The sequence below is a fragment of the Phragmites australis genome, chromosome 2 (assembly GCF_958298935.1).
Source record: "Phragmites australis chromosome 2, lpPhrAust1.1, whole genome shotgun sequence".
In the NCBI taxonomy this organism is placed as follows: Eukaryota; Viridiplantae; Streptophyta; class Magnoliopsida; order Poales; family Poaceae; genus Phragmites; species Phragmites australis.
In genome coordinates this window covers 40,039,394-40,058,784 of record NC_084922.1, presented here as the reverse complement: position 1 = coordinate 40,058,784, position 19,391 = coordinate 40,039,394, and positions in this window count along the sequence as shown.

Genomic DNA, 19,391 nt, shown 5'->3' with positions numbered 1-19,391 from the left:
CCGCTCGTCAGGATCAGACAGATCCTCTTCTTTCTTCTTCCTCCGTCTCCCATCCGCCTCCCGCCCGACTGTGCTCTTCCGTTGAGTCCTCATCGCGCTCCCCCGCCTCCCACTCGCCTGCTCCCGTCCCCACCATCGGGTCTGCCCCGCCGCGCTAACTCGTCGGCTGAGACACCCCCGCCCAGACTTGGCCTGCCGGTTGTCTTCCCGCCGCCGCGCCCGCCACCACCACCTGGCCGGCCTTCCTCTCCCAAACCCATTTCTAAGCCTGACAGCCTCCAATCCCCGTAGGAAACCCCGGCCCTGAAACCCTAACCCTGGCCGGCCAGCACGTTCACATGTTCGATTGAAATCTCCTACGATTGCAGTCGATCAATACGTAAACAAATAATTAGCATGCGTGACCCCTCCAAATTATCACTACTACAAGTGTAGTTCGTGTCCAGCATTCCAACAGGAGTGGAGTGCTAACAATACTCCAGCTTCATGGCCCTGGCAAGGCTACGTGCAAGCAAGGTACAGGCAGTATGACCGCATCGAACGTGATCGATCGAGCACATCTGAACCTGATGCGTGCCTCGTTGGAGATGCCTCCGTCTGTGTGTTGCTGTGTGTTTAACGCAGACGCGATGCTATGCGTGTGCTTCCCAGTCTCTGAGCTGCTGCTGCGTCCTGGATCTGTGCAAAAATGTCACTCGAATTCTGATGTACTAACAGAAAGGAAACGTCTTGTGAAAAACCTCGATCTCGGAGCACATCGTCAGGGTTTCACGCACACGCTTCAGATCAAATAACAGGAGATGCTAAAGCTCGAGAGAAAAAATGAATGATAATGGATCAGCATGGTGCGATCAGTGTAATGTGTCATTATTCGCATAATTGGTCAGGGTTTACTAGACCAACTCCACATGATATTTTCCTAAAAAGTTACCACTTCGTAGGTGGTTGATAGGCTGCGAAACTTTTCGACAGGCATGGAACCTGAACATTTCTCACTTATTACCTGACGCAACGGAAGAGGAAAGGAAACTGCATGCGAGTCTGCAACCCTTCCTCTGTCCATGTGTTCCATTCCACTCCAGCGTCCAGCCAGCGCACTGCTGCAGATTGCACTCTTACACATGGCCAGTCCGCGCCCACCCCACACCGTACGTTCAGAGCTTCAGGGTCAGGCTCGACAACTGCCTGCACCTGACGATGGGTAGGTCGATGAACCACGTAACAAGGCTACCAAACTGAGGGCCCATGGCTTCCCAAGTGCAACAAATAACAAACCAAGAAAGTACTAATCAAGGTGTGTGCCCAAGTTCAAGTGTTCTTTTTTTTATAAGCGACCAAACATAGTTTGAACAAGGGCTCAAACACTGTCCTGTAACAACCATCACGACTATAAAATAAGGCGGATGCTAATAATCAGTTGCCTGTTTTAGATTTTTTTTTTATCAGTTGGCGCCTCTGGACCGTTGGATTCGAATATAACGATAGATCTTTTTTTTTTCAACCTCTGTCTCCAGCGTTAGGTCCCTCACGCCGTCTGCCACCATATTAACTCGGTGTCCTTGCCTCCTCCGCCTGCGGTCAGCAGCGCTCTCGCCACCTCGCTACCCCGCCCTTGCCACCTCCGACGGGCCGATCTGCTTCCCCGAGCATCCCCTAAACCCAGGAAGCACACCGGCAACCCAAAAATCTCCTCTTTGAACCCTAAACCTCGCCTGCCATGATGTACGTGGCGGCTGCCGTCGCCTGATCGCCACTCCTAAATTTCATTGATAAGCCGGAGGCAAATCAAGCCATCAGAATCTTGCACAAAACAAAATATACGCAGGACATGCACTACTACAAAAACTATTTTTCGAGACACCTAAAGTGCATTTTTACAGGTGGCTCATATGAAAAACCGCGTACGCAGTTAGCGAAGGTCCGCTGTGGTTATGGACCGCCTGTGAAAATATATTTTCACAGATGATTCCTTATATGAACCGTCTCTAAAAATATGATGATTATCACATGCAATTAATATAAGGAATCGCCTGTGTAAAAGGTCATTTTCACATACGGTTTCTTATGTGAACTATATGTGAAAATAGATCATTTCCACATGCGATTCACATAAGTAACCATCTATAGAAATAAGTGACCGATTATCTTAAAAAAATTATAACTTTTTCATATGAAGTTAGATAGGACAGATTTTATATGAAAATTGTAACTCTCGATGAGATCTACAACTTTTTAGTTGAAAAGTTTTCCATTTGAAGTCATTTATATGTCCAAATTATCGTTTAAAACTGCAAATGATTATTTGGATATATAAATGACTTCAAATGAAAAGCTTTTCAACCAAAAAGCTGTAGATCTCGTCGAGAGCTATAAATTTCATATAAAGTTTGTTCTCACCCGATTTTGTATGAAAAAATTATAAATTTTTTAAGATATGTTGTCACTAATTTTCACAATCGGTTTCTTACGTGAATCGTCTGTGGGGTTCTGTATGTGAACCGCCTCTGGAAATCGATGATAGATTTTCTTAAAAAAATTAAAACTTTTTTACATTAACTCAGATGAAAACAAATTTTATATAAAGATTATAGATCTCGATGAGATCTACAACTTTATAGTTAAATTTTTTTCATTTGAAGTCATTTAGATATCGAAATAATCGTTTAAAGTTTCAAGTATAATAGATCAAAAGGAGTGCATATGCTATTGTTGTCTTTCTTCTTTTTGAGATAGTGAGAGTCTTTGATCTTATTTTTATCGATTTTGTTGGAGATGTTGAAGTTGGTAATATTCTTTTTCTTCTTCTGGTATTAATAGGACTTGTGGTAACAATAGCATATGTAATTCTTTTGATATCTTGTATCTAAAATTTTAAATGATTATTTAGTTACCTATGACTTCAAATAAAAAAGTTTTCAACTACAAAGTTGTAGATCTCGTCGAGATCTATAATTTTCATATAAAATTTATCCTCATCCAACTTATATGAAAAAGTTATGATTTTTTTTTTAAAAATAACACACATTTATTTTAAATAATTATTTAGATATGTAAATAACTTTACATAAAAAAGTTTTCAACTACAAAGTTGTATATTTCATCAAAAGCTATAATTTTCATATAGAGTTTGTACTTATCCAACTTAGTATGAAAAAATTTATGAATTTTTAAGATACTTTATCACTCATTTTCACAGGCGGTTCACATATGAATCCGCTTGTGAAAATGATGGTCATTTCTATAGACGGTTCACATAAGGAAATGCATGTGAAAATAAGTGACAACCTATCTTAAAAAATCATAATTTTTTTATACTAAATTGGACGAGGATAAACTCTATATGAAAATTTTAGCCATCGACGATATCTACAACTTTGTAGTTGAAAAGTTTTTCATTTGAAGTCATTTAAATACCCAAATAATTGTTTAAAGTTTCAGATAGAATATATCAAAAGGATTGCATATGGTTTTAGTATCACTAGCATTTCTCTGATGGGATGGTAATGAAAGTTCGCGCGAGCTCAGAGGTCCTGGGTTCAAGTGCTCAGAACCGCATACGCGCGTATTTTGCACGAAAAATCTTGCGATCGTGGGGAGTATTAATTTTTTTTGCTTTTTTTTATTAAAACAATGACGATTCGAGGACCAATTATTACAGATGATCCGTTTAAGAAACCGCATGTAAAAACCCGCTTAAGAAATCAGTTTCTACAAACGACCCGCTTAAAAAACCGCCTATGGTAATATGTTTTCACAGACAGCTCTTTTACACTTGTGGAAATCGTTTTTACAGACTTTTGATTACAGACGAATACGCTAAACGTTATCAACCACATCTAAAAAATAATTTTTTAGTAGCGATGAAAATCACCTCTTTTATGCAGGCCTCTCCTTAATCATCCCCATCTTTAGCTCCAGCATCCTGTTGCTCTTGAACACCACCTTGGAGCTGTGCTGACACATCCATCGTAGCAACTCCAGCTTGCAGCTTGCGGGGGTACAGCATATGGAACTTCCCTGGTCGTTTCAGGTTTCCCTTTGCACCTGCGCCCAACAAAACAGCCCATGAGTTACGGCAGAAGAGCTGGTACACAGAAACAACTGAATGTGCACATATCCGTGCCCAAACCCTTCCCTCTAAAATCGCTACTAAGCAGCATCAATGTCGGGGCTTCAAAAAATGTATATATACATATATCACACCTACTTGTCAGTTTACTATCATATTTATCTGGGGTTTGCCATTTGTCTGGCAAATTAAAGATAGGGAATCACCTGGCGCCATGTTGAAATATCTGGAGATCCTGGATTGCATATAAATATAACCGAAAGCAATGCCGTTCATTTTTTCTGCGTCAAACACGGCAGCTCTTTGCAGTCTAGTGTTCTTCATGTCAACAGACAGCACCAATGCCTTCTTGTCCCAGATGCTGACCTTGCCCATGAGGTAAACAACGCGATTGTTACTCAAGCTCAGTGTGGAGCCTACCCAAGGTTCGCTGAGATGTTCCTCCACTGTCCGGCAGCTTAGGCAGCAGGTCGGCATTGTCAATGTTGTCGTCAACGCTGACATGGCGGGACTAGATTGTATACTCCCTGTGCCAACCATCCTGTTCCTCCCAGGGACTGGAGATGCTCCATGTGGAAAGATCCCAGCTGGTGTTTGTAGCTGCTGTCGGCGTCTATGCTGCGATGCAGTTCGACGAGTGTGAGGAGACCTTCGACGAAAGCGATGCCCCGAAAAAGCAAAGGCTCATCGTGGAGCTTGTCGAATCTGACGTAGTGCACAGGTTTGCAGCCAAGCATGCCGCAGACCAGGACGCCCCGCCAGGGGTCAACAAAGCCCAGTAAACCACCTTCTCCGAGCCTGATCACCTTGGATGTAATATGGACGTGATGAATGCCGGGAGAAACGGGAAAGCTGCTCCATTTCTTGTCCATGGAGTTGTAGATGCAGAGGTTGAAGCTCGCAGGCCGGTGGCGATCGTGACTGAGCTAGTGCGGCCATGTAGTATCGTTCGTCGTCGTCTGCGATGTGGCCACCCTCGCCAACGTCACGGTGGGCGAGGATGACTGTACCGTAGCAATTACACATGTAGGGGTGGGGGGGTCCTCGAGCCGCCACAGCGAGGGCCGACCCTTGCCGCCGGTGGCCTTGTAAACGAAGTAGTCGCTGCGACAGCGGTGGCCGCTAGAGCAAGACGCGGAAGAGGACGAGGACGAGGTCCGCCTCCGTGGCCTCGACGGTGGGCTCGCTCCATGGCTAACTCGGTCGGTGGCAGGTCAGGGCACCGGACGTAGACGGCGGGGGCGCGGTACAGAAGGCAACCCGGATCGCCTTGCCGTTGCCCATGTAAATATTGATAAACTATGTTTATATATATGTTTGTATATATAGAGAGTTGATGTCGGGTTTTTATAGATAGAATCTATGTTGATTGTATAATCACTATTTTGAATTGTTCATCTATATCTTTGTAGTTTTGCTAACGTGGTAAATGTCTAAAAATCGTCGAAATGCTTAGCAATGCATAGATCGTCGGTAGAAGACGAGCAATGGTTCGACCGTTATTCGCGAGCTTAGGGTTTATTATATGTTCACGTATATGGTTATGTGAATGTTGGTTGGATGAGTGGTGAGTATGAGATGAGATATGAACGGTGTTAGGGGTGACGTCTGCCTCAAAGGAAAGTCCTAGGGGTAGTCCGGAAGAGGAACCTGGGTACCATAGACCGCTTGCATCGTTTAGGGCCGATCGTCGGGTAGTTGACTTTAGCACTTACTTTACTCACCACATAACAATCTAATGGTAAGGCGAGCTGAATACCTTCGCAGCTGTGGCTTTATGGGCCTGAACATTAACAGTGTGAGCGGGCAGACTTGTAAGTGGTACTAGTTTGCTTCGGGAGTAGTTCTAGTACTGCCACGTCGAGCGATGCACGATCTACACGGTTGGAAAAGGTTGTCACGAGTACCCTCTTGTGTGTATTTTAGCGGGTGGCACAAGTTGTATGGTCCTCGTGTCGTATGGGTCCAGGAGTATCCCCTGCAGGGTGTATAAACAGTTCGAACTGTCGCGCTCTCGGTCATGAGCATGCTATTGTTTCATTTGCACCTGGTCGTAGAGTTCTCGTTTGTGGATGATGGTTCGGATATGTGATTGATGGTTCGGTTATTATGGTGATGGATGAGTTGGTTCAGTTTACTTATATGTTCAAGTACTTATGTTACAGTTTCATTTATGTTCAATTGGTTATTGCAGGGTAGAATGACATGTTTGATTAAGTATATGTGCTCATACATATATGTCTAAGTTGTTTACCGTATATGTTTTACTTAACCTTATGGCCTGTTCTTGCTAACAACTCAATGCATAATACTTAGAGTCGGAATATTATATACCTATATTGTGTAAGTCTTGCGAGTACCTTCGTATTTAGTGTATTGCCCTTAAATTGATGCAGGTATTGCTGCTACCAAGGAAGATGTTATCTTTGGCTACTTCGTGCCTGCCGATCAAGGTGACGGGCAAGAGTAGTTCATCCTACTCTAGGAGGTCGTGCCTTTGGGACGGTGCCTAAGGGCATATGACACTGCTCTCTCTTTTGTTGTATAGGTTTCTTTCGTTGCGTAGTTGTTATTTCTCTTTTGCTGTAAATTGTTGGAAACCGTTGCATGTTTAAAAAACTTGTAATATAATGTTAATTACTCGCTCTTTATTAAGCTATGTTGTGATGTATTATGTTGGAAGGCATGTGTTCCGATCTTAGGCATAAAACACGTGCTAGGACTTCCGGAGCAGTATTCGGGTTAATCGTTGAAGTCGTGATTAAGTAAATGATCGACTTAATGATTAATTAAAATATTGTTTGGACGGTTCCTCACAGCATGGCATTAGAGCTTAGTTTAATTAAGTAGCCTAAACATAATTAGAACATTATCTAGTAAGCGGTCAACTTCACTAAGCAACCCACTAAAGTTTCTTTTATGCCCCCTAATGATTAATATGTATGAACTTACTATATTATGCCTCTAAGTATGACGTATGTGGTTGTGATGCTTGATGGGGTGAGATGCATTCGAGAAAGAAACGTGTAGTTCAGAAGCGAGCATACTTTCATGTTTTATTGCTCATTTTGCATCATGCCTTTGAACATGTATTTTCATCAATATATAGTGTATGGATCCAAGTAAGTGAGATCCGACATACTAAAGTAGCATTAGTTGGAGTTTGATTTTTCACTTATGTCAGAATTTAACCTTTCTCATCGTCACAACAAGATGAGAACCCGTGGCAGTTTAGGTGATGTTCCTGAGGGTTCCAATGAGAATGACACGCCTCCACCACCGAGCATGGCGGAGATGCTTATGCAAATCGAGCAAAACCGTCAAGCTCAGACGATGCTCCTCGAGGCTCTCGTGCGCAACATGACCCCTCAAGGAGGAGGTGGGGCTGGGCGCCAAGATGACTTCTCGGATTTTTTGCAGACTCAGCCGCCCACCTTCACACGGGCTGAGAATCCCCTCGATGCCGATCCCTGGCTTCGCACCATCAAGTAGAAGCTCGCTCTCCTTCGGTGTGAGGACCATGAGAAGGCGTTTTTCGCCGCCCAGCAACTTCAGAGTGCGACGGACGCGTGGTGGTCCAACTATTTGGCCATGCACCCCGCCAATCATCGGGTGTCTTGGGCGAAATTCCGCCAGGCATTCCGTGACTTCCACATTCCTAAAGGCTTCATGGAGATCAAGAGGCGAGAGTTCATGGACCTCAAGCAAGGAGGCAGAACCATCATAGAGTACGTGCAGGTGTTCAACCACCTTGCACAGTATGCTCAAGATGAGGTCAACACCGATGAGCCGAAGCAATACCACTTTTTCAACGGCCTCAATTCCAAGATGCAAGACCGGCTGTTGACGCATAAATTCACCGACTTTAACAAGTTGGTGAGCACGTCCCTCACGGTGGAGTTCAAGCTCAAGAACCACCAAGAGGAGAAGAAGCGCAAGAGAGGTCCGTCACCTTTCATGGGTGGGAGGTCACAACGCGCCAGCGCGGAGAGCCAACCTCCACCATCTCACGTGTCGGCGTGGCTGCTCCACGTCCAATGTGGCTTGTGCAGCGTCCAGCTTTCTCCACCCCACAAGGGCAGACAGCAAGACCCGCTGGCTCCCAAGTGAGCGTGATCGGTGGCCCAGGCGGCCTGTGCTATAACTGTGGCCGTGTCGGGCATTATGCTCGAGACTGCCCATATCCGAAGCTGGGAGCCGTGATGACCGCTCCAAGGCCACCACCGGCTCAGTCTGCACCACAGTCCTCTCAGGCGACCCACGTTCCCAAGCGTGGCCGAGCGTGCGAGACCACTGCTGAGGACGTTCACGAGGGTGATACCGTTCTGATGGGTACATTGGATATGAGTTTTAAATCTGACATTGTGTCTGCAGTGGTTCTATTTGATTTCGTGGCCTCTCACTCCTTCATAGCTACGAGTTATGTTTGGCGACATAGGCTGAAAGTCAATACCACTCCTACATCGTATGTTATAGACGCCCCAGAGCCAAGGTTCTAGTTAACCAGTGTGTGACCAAGGCATCAGTGATCATCAACGAAATGCCCTTCGTTGCAAATCTATTGGTGATGGACTCGAAGGGAATAGATATCATATTGGGGATGAACTGGCTCTCTAAGAATAAGACTGTCATGGATTGTACTCAGCGGACAATTACTCTAAATGGTCCATCCGTCACCCGAATTCAATTGAAGCTTGAGGGTGTCGATTCTTGTCTTTTTTGCTTTGAAGGCTGTCCCCACTATAGATTTGTTAAGCTGAGCTGAAGAAGCAATTACAAGAGTTGCTTGTAAAGGGATTCATTCATCCGAGCTCCTCATACTGGGGATGTTCAGCACTCTTTGTGAAGAAAAAGGATGACACTCTGTGGATGTGTGTTGATTACCACCCGCTGAATGAAGTCATAGTGAAGAACAAGTATCCTCTCCCTAGGATTGACATCTTGTTCGATCAGCTAAGCGGAGCCCGGGTCTTCTCGAAGATCGACTTGAGACTAGGCTATCATCAGATTAAGGTCCGATCGGAGGATAATCTAAAGACGGCTTTCTTGACCCGCTACAGGCTATATGAATTCACCGTCATGTCCTTCGGATGACGAATGCGCCAGCATTTTTCATGTATCTGATGAACACAATATTCATGGAGGAATTGGATAAGTTTGTCGTGGTTTTCATCGACGACATTCTCATATACTCCAAGACCGATGAAGAGCATATTGAGCACCTCTGTATTATTCTTGGTCGGCTCAGAGATCATCAGCTTTATGCCAAGTTCAGCAAGTGTGAGTTCTGGCTTAGGGAGGTAGCTTTTCTAGGTCATGTTCTGTCAAAAAACGGTGTTGCAGTTGACCCAAGCAAGGTGCAAGATGTGCTTAAATGGGTACAACCCAAAAATGTCACGGACATCCGTAGTTTTCTTGGACTTGCGGGCTATTACCGTCGGTTCATCGAGAATTTCTCCAAGGTTGCCAAGCCAATGACCGAGTTACTGAAGCAAGGCAACAAGTTCGAGTGGTCAAGTGAGTGTGAAGTTCGCTTTCCAGACTTTGAAGAAGTTGCTCACGACCGCTCTAGTTCTCACTCAGCCAGATATGAGCAAGGGTTTCGATGTCTATTGTGATGGTTCTCGCATGCGCCTCGGATGTGTCCTTATGCAAGAAGGTAGGGTTATCTCTTACGCCTCACGACAGTTGAAGTGCCACGAGAAGAATTATTCGACACATGACTTAGAGCTGGCTGCAGTCGTGCACGCTCTGAAGATCTGGTGTTATTATCTGATGGGGAACTTGTGCCGTATCTATACGGGTCACAAGAGTTTGAAGTACATTTTCACTCAAGCCAATCTGAACATGAGGCAGCGAAGATGGCTCGAGTTGATCAAAGATTACGAACTAGAGGTTCATTATCATCCAGGCAAAGCGAATGTGGTCGCCGATGCACTAAGCCGGAAGGCTCATTATCATTGCCTTAGAGTCGAGCCTGGGAATACCACACTTTGTGATGATTTTCGCTAGCTTGGGCTCAAAATGGTTCCGGATGTCTTTCTTGCCAATTTGGAGATCAAATCCACTCTCCTGAACAATATCAAAGTAGCTCAAAAGGATGATAAGGGCATGGCCCGAATCTAGGAGAAGATGAAGATCGGCAAGGCCGTATGCTTTTCTGAAGATGATCAGGGTATTCTGTGGTATGGGAACTGACTAGTGGTTCCAAGGGTTGAAGCACTAAGGAAGAAGATTCTTGATGAGGCTCATGACTCTTTGCTATCCATTCATCCAGGGAGCACGAAAATGTATCAAGACCTCAAGTCACGGTTTTGGTGGACTTGCATGAAGTGAGAGATCGCTCTATATGTAGCTGAGTGTGATGTCTGCCAAAGAGTGAAGGCCGAGCACCTCAACCTAGCCGGTACACTTCAGCCTTTGCCCATTCCTTCCTGGAAGTGGGAGGAAATTGGAATGGATTTCATTACTGGCTTGCTGAAGACCTTGAATGGGTATGACTCCATATAGGTCATTGTGGACCGACTCACGAAATCAGCACATTTTCTTCCCGTGAAGACTCAATACAATGCAAAGCAGTATGCAGAGTTGTATCTCACTCGGATTGTGTGCCTACATGGGGTTCCAAAGAAGATCATTTCTGATTGAGGCACACAATTCACTTCTCACTTCTGGAGGAGCTTTCAAGAGGCTATGCAAACCGAGCTCTTTCATAGCACGGCATACCATCCTCAGACTGATGGCCAAACTGAGAGGGTAAATCAGATTTTGGAAGACATGCTTTGAGCTTGTATTCTCACTTATGGGAGGAGGTGGGACATATGCTTTCCCTTCGCAGAGTTCTCATACAACAATAGCTTCCAAGCGAGTATGGAGATGTTGCCGTTTGAAGCTCTATATGGCCGAAGGTGCCGAACGCCGCTGAATTGGTCCGAATCCGGCGAACGTGCTTTCCTAGATCCGGATTTGGTCAAGGAGGCGGAAGATCATGTTCTGAATATCCGCAAGAGTCTTCTCACGGCTTAATCCCGGCAAAAGAGCTATGCGGATCGTCGCCGCTGAGACCTCGAGTTCGCAATTGGAGATCATGTGTACCTCAAGGTTTCTCCGCTCAAGGGTGTTCGCCGATTCCAAGTCCGAGGCAAATTAGCGCTTCGATACGTGGGCCCATTCCAGATTGTTGCTCGACATGGAGAGGTGGCATATCAACTGGACTTGCCTCCGTCTCTCTCTGCCATGCATAACGTTTTCCACATGTTGCAACTGAAGAAATACCTCCGAGTTCCAACCGAGGTCATTGATGTTGCACCTCAAGAGTTGCAGCCGGATTTGTCATATTATGAGCGGTCGATAAGGATTTTGGGTGAAGCCGAGCGCAAGACGCGACGAAGTTCCATCAAATTTATCAAAGTCCAATGGAGCAACCACTCGGAAGACGAGGCAACTTGGGAGCGTGAGGATAAGATCCGCTCTGAGTATCCCGAGCTCTTTGCAGGCTTGTAAAAGTCGTTGTAAATTTTGCACAGTTGGAACATTTCATGTGTATGTGTTCATCGCCATGTGGAATAAAAAGGTGTGCATTGGATTCCATCTCTAACAGCATGATGTCTACTCACAGCGTGCTCATTGTTCTCTTCCCCCGACTCGTACCAAATCTCGGGGCGAGATTCTTTTTAAGGGGAGGAGGTTTGTCACGTCCTAAATCCTTAATCACACAATTAAGCATAATCATGCTTTTTAAGCATTATGTTTAATTTTGCGTAATTGTAAGTCAAAATACTAATGCACTTCGTTAAAAGGCAATTGGATGAGAGAAAAAAAATTTAGGAGGAAAAAGAATGAAATTCGCAGTCACAACGGACCCTTTTCTCTAAAAACGTGGGCCCCACATGTGGGCCAACCACCCCACCTCTCTATGGGCAGCAACCCACTCCCTCTCTCTCTCTCCCACATGCTCCCGAGCTCCCTCTCCCCAGCTCCAACCGGCCAAGGCAAGAGGAGCACCCCCTCTCTCCCAAACTCTCTCTTCCTCCCTCAAATCCGAGCTCAAGAGAAGGAGTGGAGGTAAGCATGTGGTACCATCGCGATCACGAGCTCATAAGCTATCCATTCCTCTAATTCATTTTCGTTTTCCCGAAGGATTTGAGCCGATTTTGTTGTCTTTTGGTGTTCTTGGTTGAAGCTCAAGGAACACCGGAGTTCTTCGATTTCTCGCCGTTTACTCCTTCTCCCGGTGGTCCCCATCCTCGGCAAAGCACCTTGGGTAAGTCCTTTAGGCTTCCCATGGCTTGGATACGTATTTGGTTGATCAAAATCCGAATTTGGAGCTAGATAGTGAAGTTTGGGTATTTTTGATGCTTTAGACCTAATTTGAGGGTTTGGATGAATTTGAGTTAGGAATTGAATTTCTAGGTTGGGTAGTGAGTTCTAGGACCCTTGAATTAGCTCTAAGATGTTTTCTTTCGGTACGGAGAAGTTCGCAAATCATTTTGGCCAAATTTCCCCCCTCTCAAACGGACTGTTCTGGAGCCACCTGGAGAATACGGGTTAACCCGGAGGGTCCGGACGACTCCCAGCCGAAAATAACAGAGGACCCCTCCCGGAGGGTCATCCGGAGACTCCCGTACCCGAAGGTTTCTAGGTTGACTGTTCATCAGCTTTTTTTTTTCTTTTGTGATGATAACTTGTAAAATTCATAGTAAATTCTCTGTAGCTCCAAAAATTATGAAACCAATTTTGTTGGTTTCATAATAATCTCCTCTATCCATTAAAAATATACCTAGCCATGAAATAGTTAATTAAATTTCTGAGATGAATTAATTAGATTAAGGCTTATTTAATTCAACACTAATTCTTTACAAGTCAAAAATGAGTGAAACCAATTTTGCTAGTCTCCTTATGACTTGTTCTATCTAGGAAAATTGTTTTCCTGCATTATGTGGCATATTTTGGGGCATTTCATCATATGCGCCTTGTGACACACATTGTTGCATTTCATTCATACTTATCATTGCACGCGTTATGTTTCATAGAGCATACTGATCCGTCGATCCTGAAGGCTAAGGACAATCCTGACACGCCCCACCTATTTGAGCCAGTGCATCAGGATAAGCATCTATCATATTGCACCTTTGTCGAATTGAATGAAATCTAAATATTGATAAACTATGCTTATGTATAGGTTTGCATGTATAGGGAGTCGATGTCGGGTTTTTATAGGTAGAACCTATGTTGATTCCATAATCCCTACCTTGAAATTTTCATCGATATCCTTGTATCCTTGGTAACGTGGTAAATGTCTAAGAGTCGATCGAAATGTTTAGCAATGCATAGATCTTCGGTAGAAGACGAGCAATGGTTCGACCGTTGTTCGCGAGCTTAGGGCTTACTACTTGTTCATGTATATGGTTATGTGGATGTTGGTTGGATGAGTGGTGAGTATGAGACGAGATGTGGGCGGTGTTAGGGGTGACGTCTGCCTCGAAGGGAAGTCCTGGGGGCAGTCCGGGAGAGGAACCTGGGCACCGTAGACCGCTTGTATCGTTTAAGGCCGATCGTCGGGGTAGTTGGCTTTAGCACTTACCTTACTCACCACATGCCGATCTAATGGTAAGGCGAGCTGAATACCCTCGCAGCTGTGGCTTTGTGGGCCTGAACATCGATGGTGTGAGCGGACGGGCTTGTAAGTGGTACTAGTTTACTTCAAGAGTAGTTCTAGTACCGTCGTGCCGAGCGATGCATGATCCACACGGTTGGGGCTGGTTGAGAAAAGTTGTCACGAGTACCCCTTTGTGTGCATTTTAGCTGGTGGCACAAGCCGTATGGTCCTCGTGTCGTGTGGGTCCAGGAGCATCCCCTTGCAGAGTGTATAAACAGTTCGAACTGTCGCGCTCTCGATCATGAGCATGCTATTGTTTCATTTGCACCCGGTTGTAGAGTTCTCGTTTGTGGGTGATGGTTTGGATATGTGGTTGATGGTTCGGTTATTATGGTGATGGATGAGTTGGTTCAGTTTACTTATATGTTCAAGTACTTATGTTACATTTATGTTACAGTTTCATTTATGTTCAGTTGGTTATTACATGGTAGAATAACATGTTTGGTTAAGTATAGGTGCTCACGTATATATGTCTAGGTTGCTTACCGTATATGTTTTACTTAACCTTATGACCTGTCTTTACTAACAGCTCAATGCATAATCCTTGGAGTCGGAATATTATATACCTATATTGTGTAAGTCTTGTGAGTACCTTCGTACTCAAGGTGATGCTCTTAAGTTGATGCAGGTATTGCTGCTACCGAGGAAGAGGCTGTCTTTGGCTACTTCATGCCTATCGATCAGGGTGGCGGGTAAGAGTAGTGCATCCTACTTTAGGAGGTCGTGCCTTTGGGACGGTGCCTAAGGTCATGTGGCACCACCCTCTCTTTTGTTGTATAGTTTTCTTCCGCTGCGTAGTTGTTGTTTCTCTTTTGCTGTAAATTGTTGAAAACTGTTGCATGTTTAAAGAATTTGTAATATAATGTTAATTACTTGCTTTTTATTAAGCTATGTTGTGATGTATTATGTTGGAAGGCATGCGTTCTAATCTTGAGCACAAAACACGTGTCGGGACTACCGAAATGGTATTCGGGTTAATCGTTGAAGTCGTGATTTAATGATTAATTCAAATACTGTTTGTATAGTTCCTCACTCCATTTTAGTGTGGGATTTGAGAAGAAAAATGAGTTGGGTTGAGAGATTAGAAGATTGAGTGCAAGTGAGCTAAAATCCATTCTTGTGCACTCGAGTTCATCGGCAAGAAGTTCATGAAGCATTTGTTACTCTTGGAGGTGAAGCCTCCTAGCCGGCTAGGTGTTGCCCGGCGAGCTCCCGTGCGTGTGGTGAGCTGCGGGAAAGTTTGTGAAGGTTGATCTCACCTCCGCAAGGGAAGAGATAAAGCTAGTGGATCGAGGAAAGCGGTTGAAAGAGACCCGGCTCGTTGGACCTTCCTCAACGGAAACGTATGATTCACGGTGGTGAATCCGAACTTCGGGAAACAAATCTTTGTGTCTCCACTTCGGTTTGTTTACATTTGAGTTTTTGCTCAATATTTGTGTATTTTACTCGATCTACTTGTTCGTGTGTATTTGATTGTAGGTTATCCGTGGATCTATTTGGAATCATCAATTGGAACATATGACTTCATTTGGTTTGAGCTAGAACTCTGTAGGCGTTGTTTAATTTCAGTTTTGAGCTCATTTCTGTACAGAACCCGGAGGGTCCGAATTTTTCCGAAGGTTCCGGAACTGTACAACCCGGAGTATCCGGATTAACCCGGATACTCCGTTGAACAGTGTTTTCAGCCTCTTTCAATTAGCATTTTCTTGCATATATTTTGCTAGAATTGAGTAATCTTTGTCACCCTAGGACTATAACTTTCACACTTATTTAGGGTGATTGTGCACTAGGTTAGACTAGCATATTTAGGATTTTCTCTTGTGAAAAATTTATTAGTTTATTTTTCGCTGTAAGTTTAGGCCAACGAAAAAAGGGGTGAATTTTTGTAAAAACACCTATTCACCCCTCCTCTAGGCGACATCATTGTCCTTTCAGAGCGGTGGCCTCACCGGCCCGGACGAGGGCACCACTGGCTCGAGCGTGAAACGGGGAAACCGTTCGAGGCACCCATGGCGGTCGGCGACGACCGGAAGCGGGCGGCGACAACACATGGTGGTGCTAGCTCCGTGGCGGCCCGGTCCAACACGTCGACGGTGAAACGACGGTGCAACGGCCCGAGCGAGGATACCTAAAGGATCTACGCGGGTGTGCGAACTCAGCGGCATGCTCATCGGCCAACGGACCCGGCCGGAAGGTGGCCGGCGGCGGCTCACAGAGACGGTGGCGGTTGGCTCACGCGGGCGGCCGCGCCGGAGACGAGCTAGAGCCAAGGCAAAGCGTGCAAAAGGAAGAGGTGAGCGAGGAGAAGCTCACCGCGTGGTTGGTCGGGGCAGAGAAGCTTCAGATCAACGGTTTCGACAATGAGGGGCGGAGCCACTTGGCCGGCGCTGAGGAAGACAAGGCCGGCGCGCTCTAATCTGGATGGAAGAGGGGGAAATCGTGCGGGAAACGGGTGGAGAGGGCTTCAGCAACCTTCCCATGCACGGTTGAAGCTCCAAAGGGTGGGCTAGGGCTCAGGGTGGCGTGGATTTGGGTTGCGGCACTGTTGTGCTTTGCGCTTGTGCTCGCTCGGCTCTAGTGCTTGTGATGGCCGGGAGAGAAGAGTGAGGGATAGAGAGAGAGATGCACGGGAGGGGATAAGGACGGCAGACGCTTCCTCTCGAAGCAACTTGGTGCCATGACTCACTGGCCTGCCTCCAAAGTCCACAAAACCGGTGAAGTGCAGTAGAAAGAGAAGGGATGGGCGCGATGAACAGTTGCCAGCCAAAGAAAAATATCCTCTCTATTTACTTCATCGAAACGAAAGCCTTCCCAAGATCCAAAATTTGCGAAACAATTTTTTTGTGAAACTATAATTCATGTGAAATCCATTTTAACTTGTTTTACCCAAAAACCTTGAGCCAAATTTGAACTAAAATTCTACAAAGATGCAAGCTCTTCTAACTTGTAGTAATTTTTATGCCTTCAAAGTAATTTCCAAAAATTTGGAAAAATTCATTTATATTCTTCACATGGCATAGGATAATTTCTAAAATTATTTCCAACCCTATGTTTCATAGAAATTTTGTGAGTTGCTTCTCAAAGCATCACCTTTAATTAACTTTAACAATTCGGGTTAAATTTAAATCACATGCCAAAAATTGCTCAAAGCAATAAACATGATGCTAATAATGCTCATTAATGCTTAATGACTTGATTAATGATTTTGGGTTGTCACAACAATCCAACACAAACTATCCAATATACAAAATTTAGCACAAATTTTGAAGAAAAATTCAGCACAAATGTAGAGTGAGTTGGTACAAAAATGATAAGTAAATTCATAAAAATAGAATGTCAAAGTTATTCTGGAGAGAAAAGCCATTTTGAATACTGAGAAAAGCAAATCAGTATAATTGTATAAGCAATTATTATAAAATTAGAAAGCAAATCAGACTCAATATGAATTTACAAAGCAATCCAGTACGAGTACAAAAAACTGAAGTCTAAATTTGAGAGCAAAATAGACTTCAAATCTCAACATGCGGGTGGGGTGGGCGGAGGCAACAATTCCCACTAGGGGACACACTGTGCTATAGCAAAAGATAGAAACTAACCATTATCCTAAGTGGAAGTACCAATTTTTAAAAGCAATTAACAGACAAAGCCTCAAGTTTATAATATCAAACATATCTGATTTGAAGCCTAGACAATGATATAACTATATTGGCATTTTCTTTGTAATAAAAAACTCGACCCAATAGGAGAGACACCCCAAAGGTATTACATTAAGGTCGAGAAAAGGCTCCAAAGGCTGACTACAACCTGCACGCTATCACTGAGCGAACACGCTACGACCACGGGGAACACACAGCGAGAGGGCTTTTTTTGCGAGAACCAGGGTTCAAGCCCTTATTGGTAGCCTCACACCTGGAGATCTTACCACCGTGCTATTCGCAAGTTATCATTTTCCTTCTAATAAAAGATCTAAGTATACATGCAAACTCAATTAAGGATACTATGCATCTTGCAAATCTCAGCTTGCAACTATATTGCATCTCAACAGACCAACTTTCTTATGAAACTATACAATATTGCTTTTGAAGAAAAAACACACAAAAAATGTGATCTAAGAACTAACCTGAATACAAGGGTGAAACCTTGAGCCCATCCTGTTTTGATATGAAGATGAGCAAACATTGGCTCCACAAACCCTTGTTTAACCTAGCAATAAAGAAAGAGCATAAAACTGAACATCGCAGAAAACCAAGACTATTGTATGTGCATAAAATGCTTCTAGTAAATACCGAAATTGCTTCTAATAAGTAAAAAAAATGCTTGTATGTACAAGGACTGGATTTGAGCCTACTCGTACTAGCATTTGCTCAAAACACTTGTCCATGTTGCCATCTTCTATTCTATATACTTTCTTCAATAATGAAGTATGAGATTTCAACTATTAATCTACCTCTAGTTAGGTACTTGGCAGTAAGAAAAGGTAATAGTAACTCTGTGATACCAATTCTGAAAGAGAGAAGAAAAAAAGACCAAAACTGCTATATGATGCAAGTGGAAAAAAGACAGAAATAATGACGGTCATGGATAACAGGGAAAAACACGAAAAATCACTATCCCTGGTTTTTTACATAGAACAATGACTGTTATCCCTACTTTCATAAACAGATTTGCTAGAAAAACTATTGAAATGCCAGTTTGGAAGATCCTATTAAATATAATATATTTTTAGCGGGTGTATTAACTTTGTTTTCTACCAGAGAAAGTTCATTAACTCAATTAACCGTGTGCGATTAACTGCTGTGATCTAGCCATTGCCATCTATGTGTGTACAAATACTAATCACAAGTCATAGCTCTGAACAAGCTGGCTCCCTAAGCATTCCTTGCTCTTTTGATAATTAACTACCAGAACTTATATAGAGTGAAAATTTGCTCTCATGACTCCTGAGATCACCATAGAAAATAAAACAGATGCCTACCGCGCACTAACTAAGGTCCACACCTTTTGACATGCGTACCCAAAGCAGACTAATTGTGAACACAATGTACATGAAGATTAGAAATGCTTAGCAATCCAGTGCCATCTATCGTGGTTTTTATCCACTCGTTCAAAGGATAAAGCTCCACAGCCCCCTACAAATCATACCAACACAAAAAGGGTCACATAATTTTGGGTTCAGATCAAGCAAAAAAAAAAAAAAAAAAAAAAAAGCAGCGACCATAGCTTATATGCTGAGGAGGTCGTTCTCGCTTCATTGCCGGTGGTGATGGTTGCCTCGTCGAGCTTCACAATTGAGGCGATCCGTTAACTAGTGCCATGATCCTCCCCTTCCCTCTCTGAGGAAGGCATCTGAGCATAACACCAACAAAACTGCAGCAAAAACATTCCTATTGAATAGCTGAAGAAAACTTACAATTTTTTTGACACAATCCTCATCGACAACAGATCCAGATGCCCACATCGTTATACGCGACGCCCCCAGCATGTGCCCGCCAACGTAAGCAACTTCCAAGATCTAGTGTCCTTTCATTTATTATTTCATTATTTGCTCTATCTCCTGAAACCAATGTCCTGGACGGATTCTTTGTTTGATCTTGTTTTCCTGATTGGATCTCTTGATTTTGTTCTTGTTTTCTATTCGCCCCACTTGCAGACTTATAAATTCTG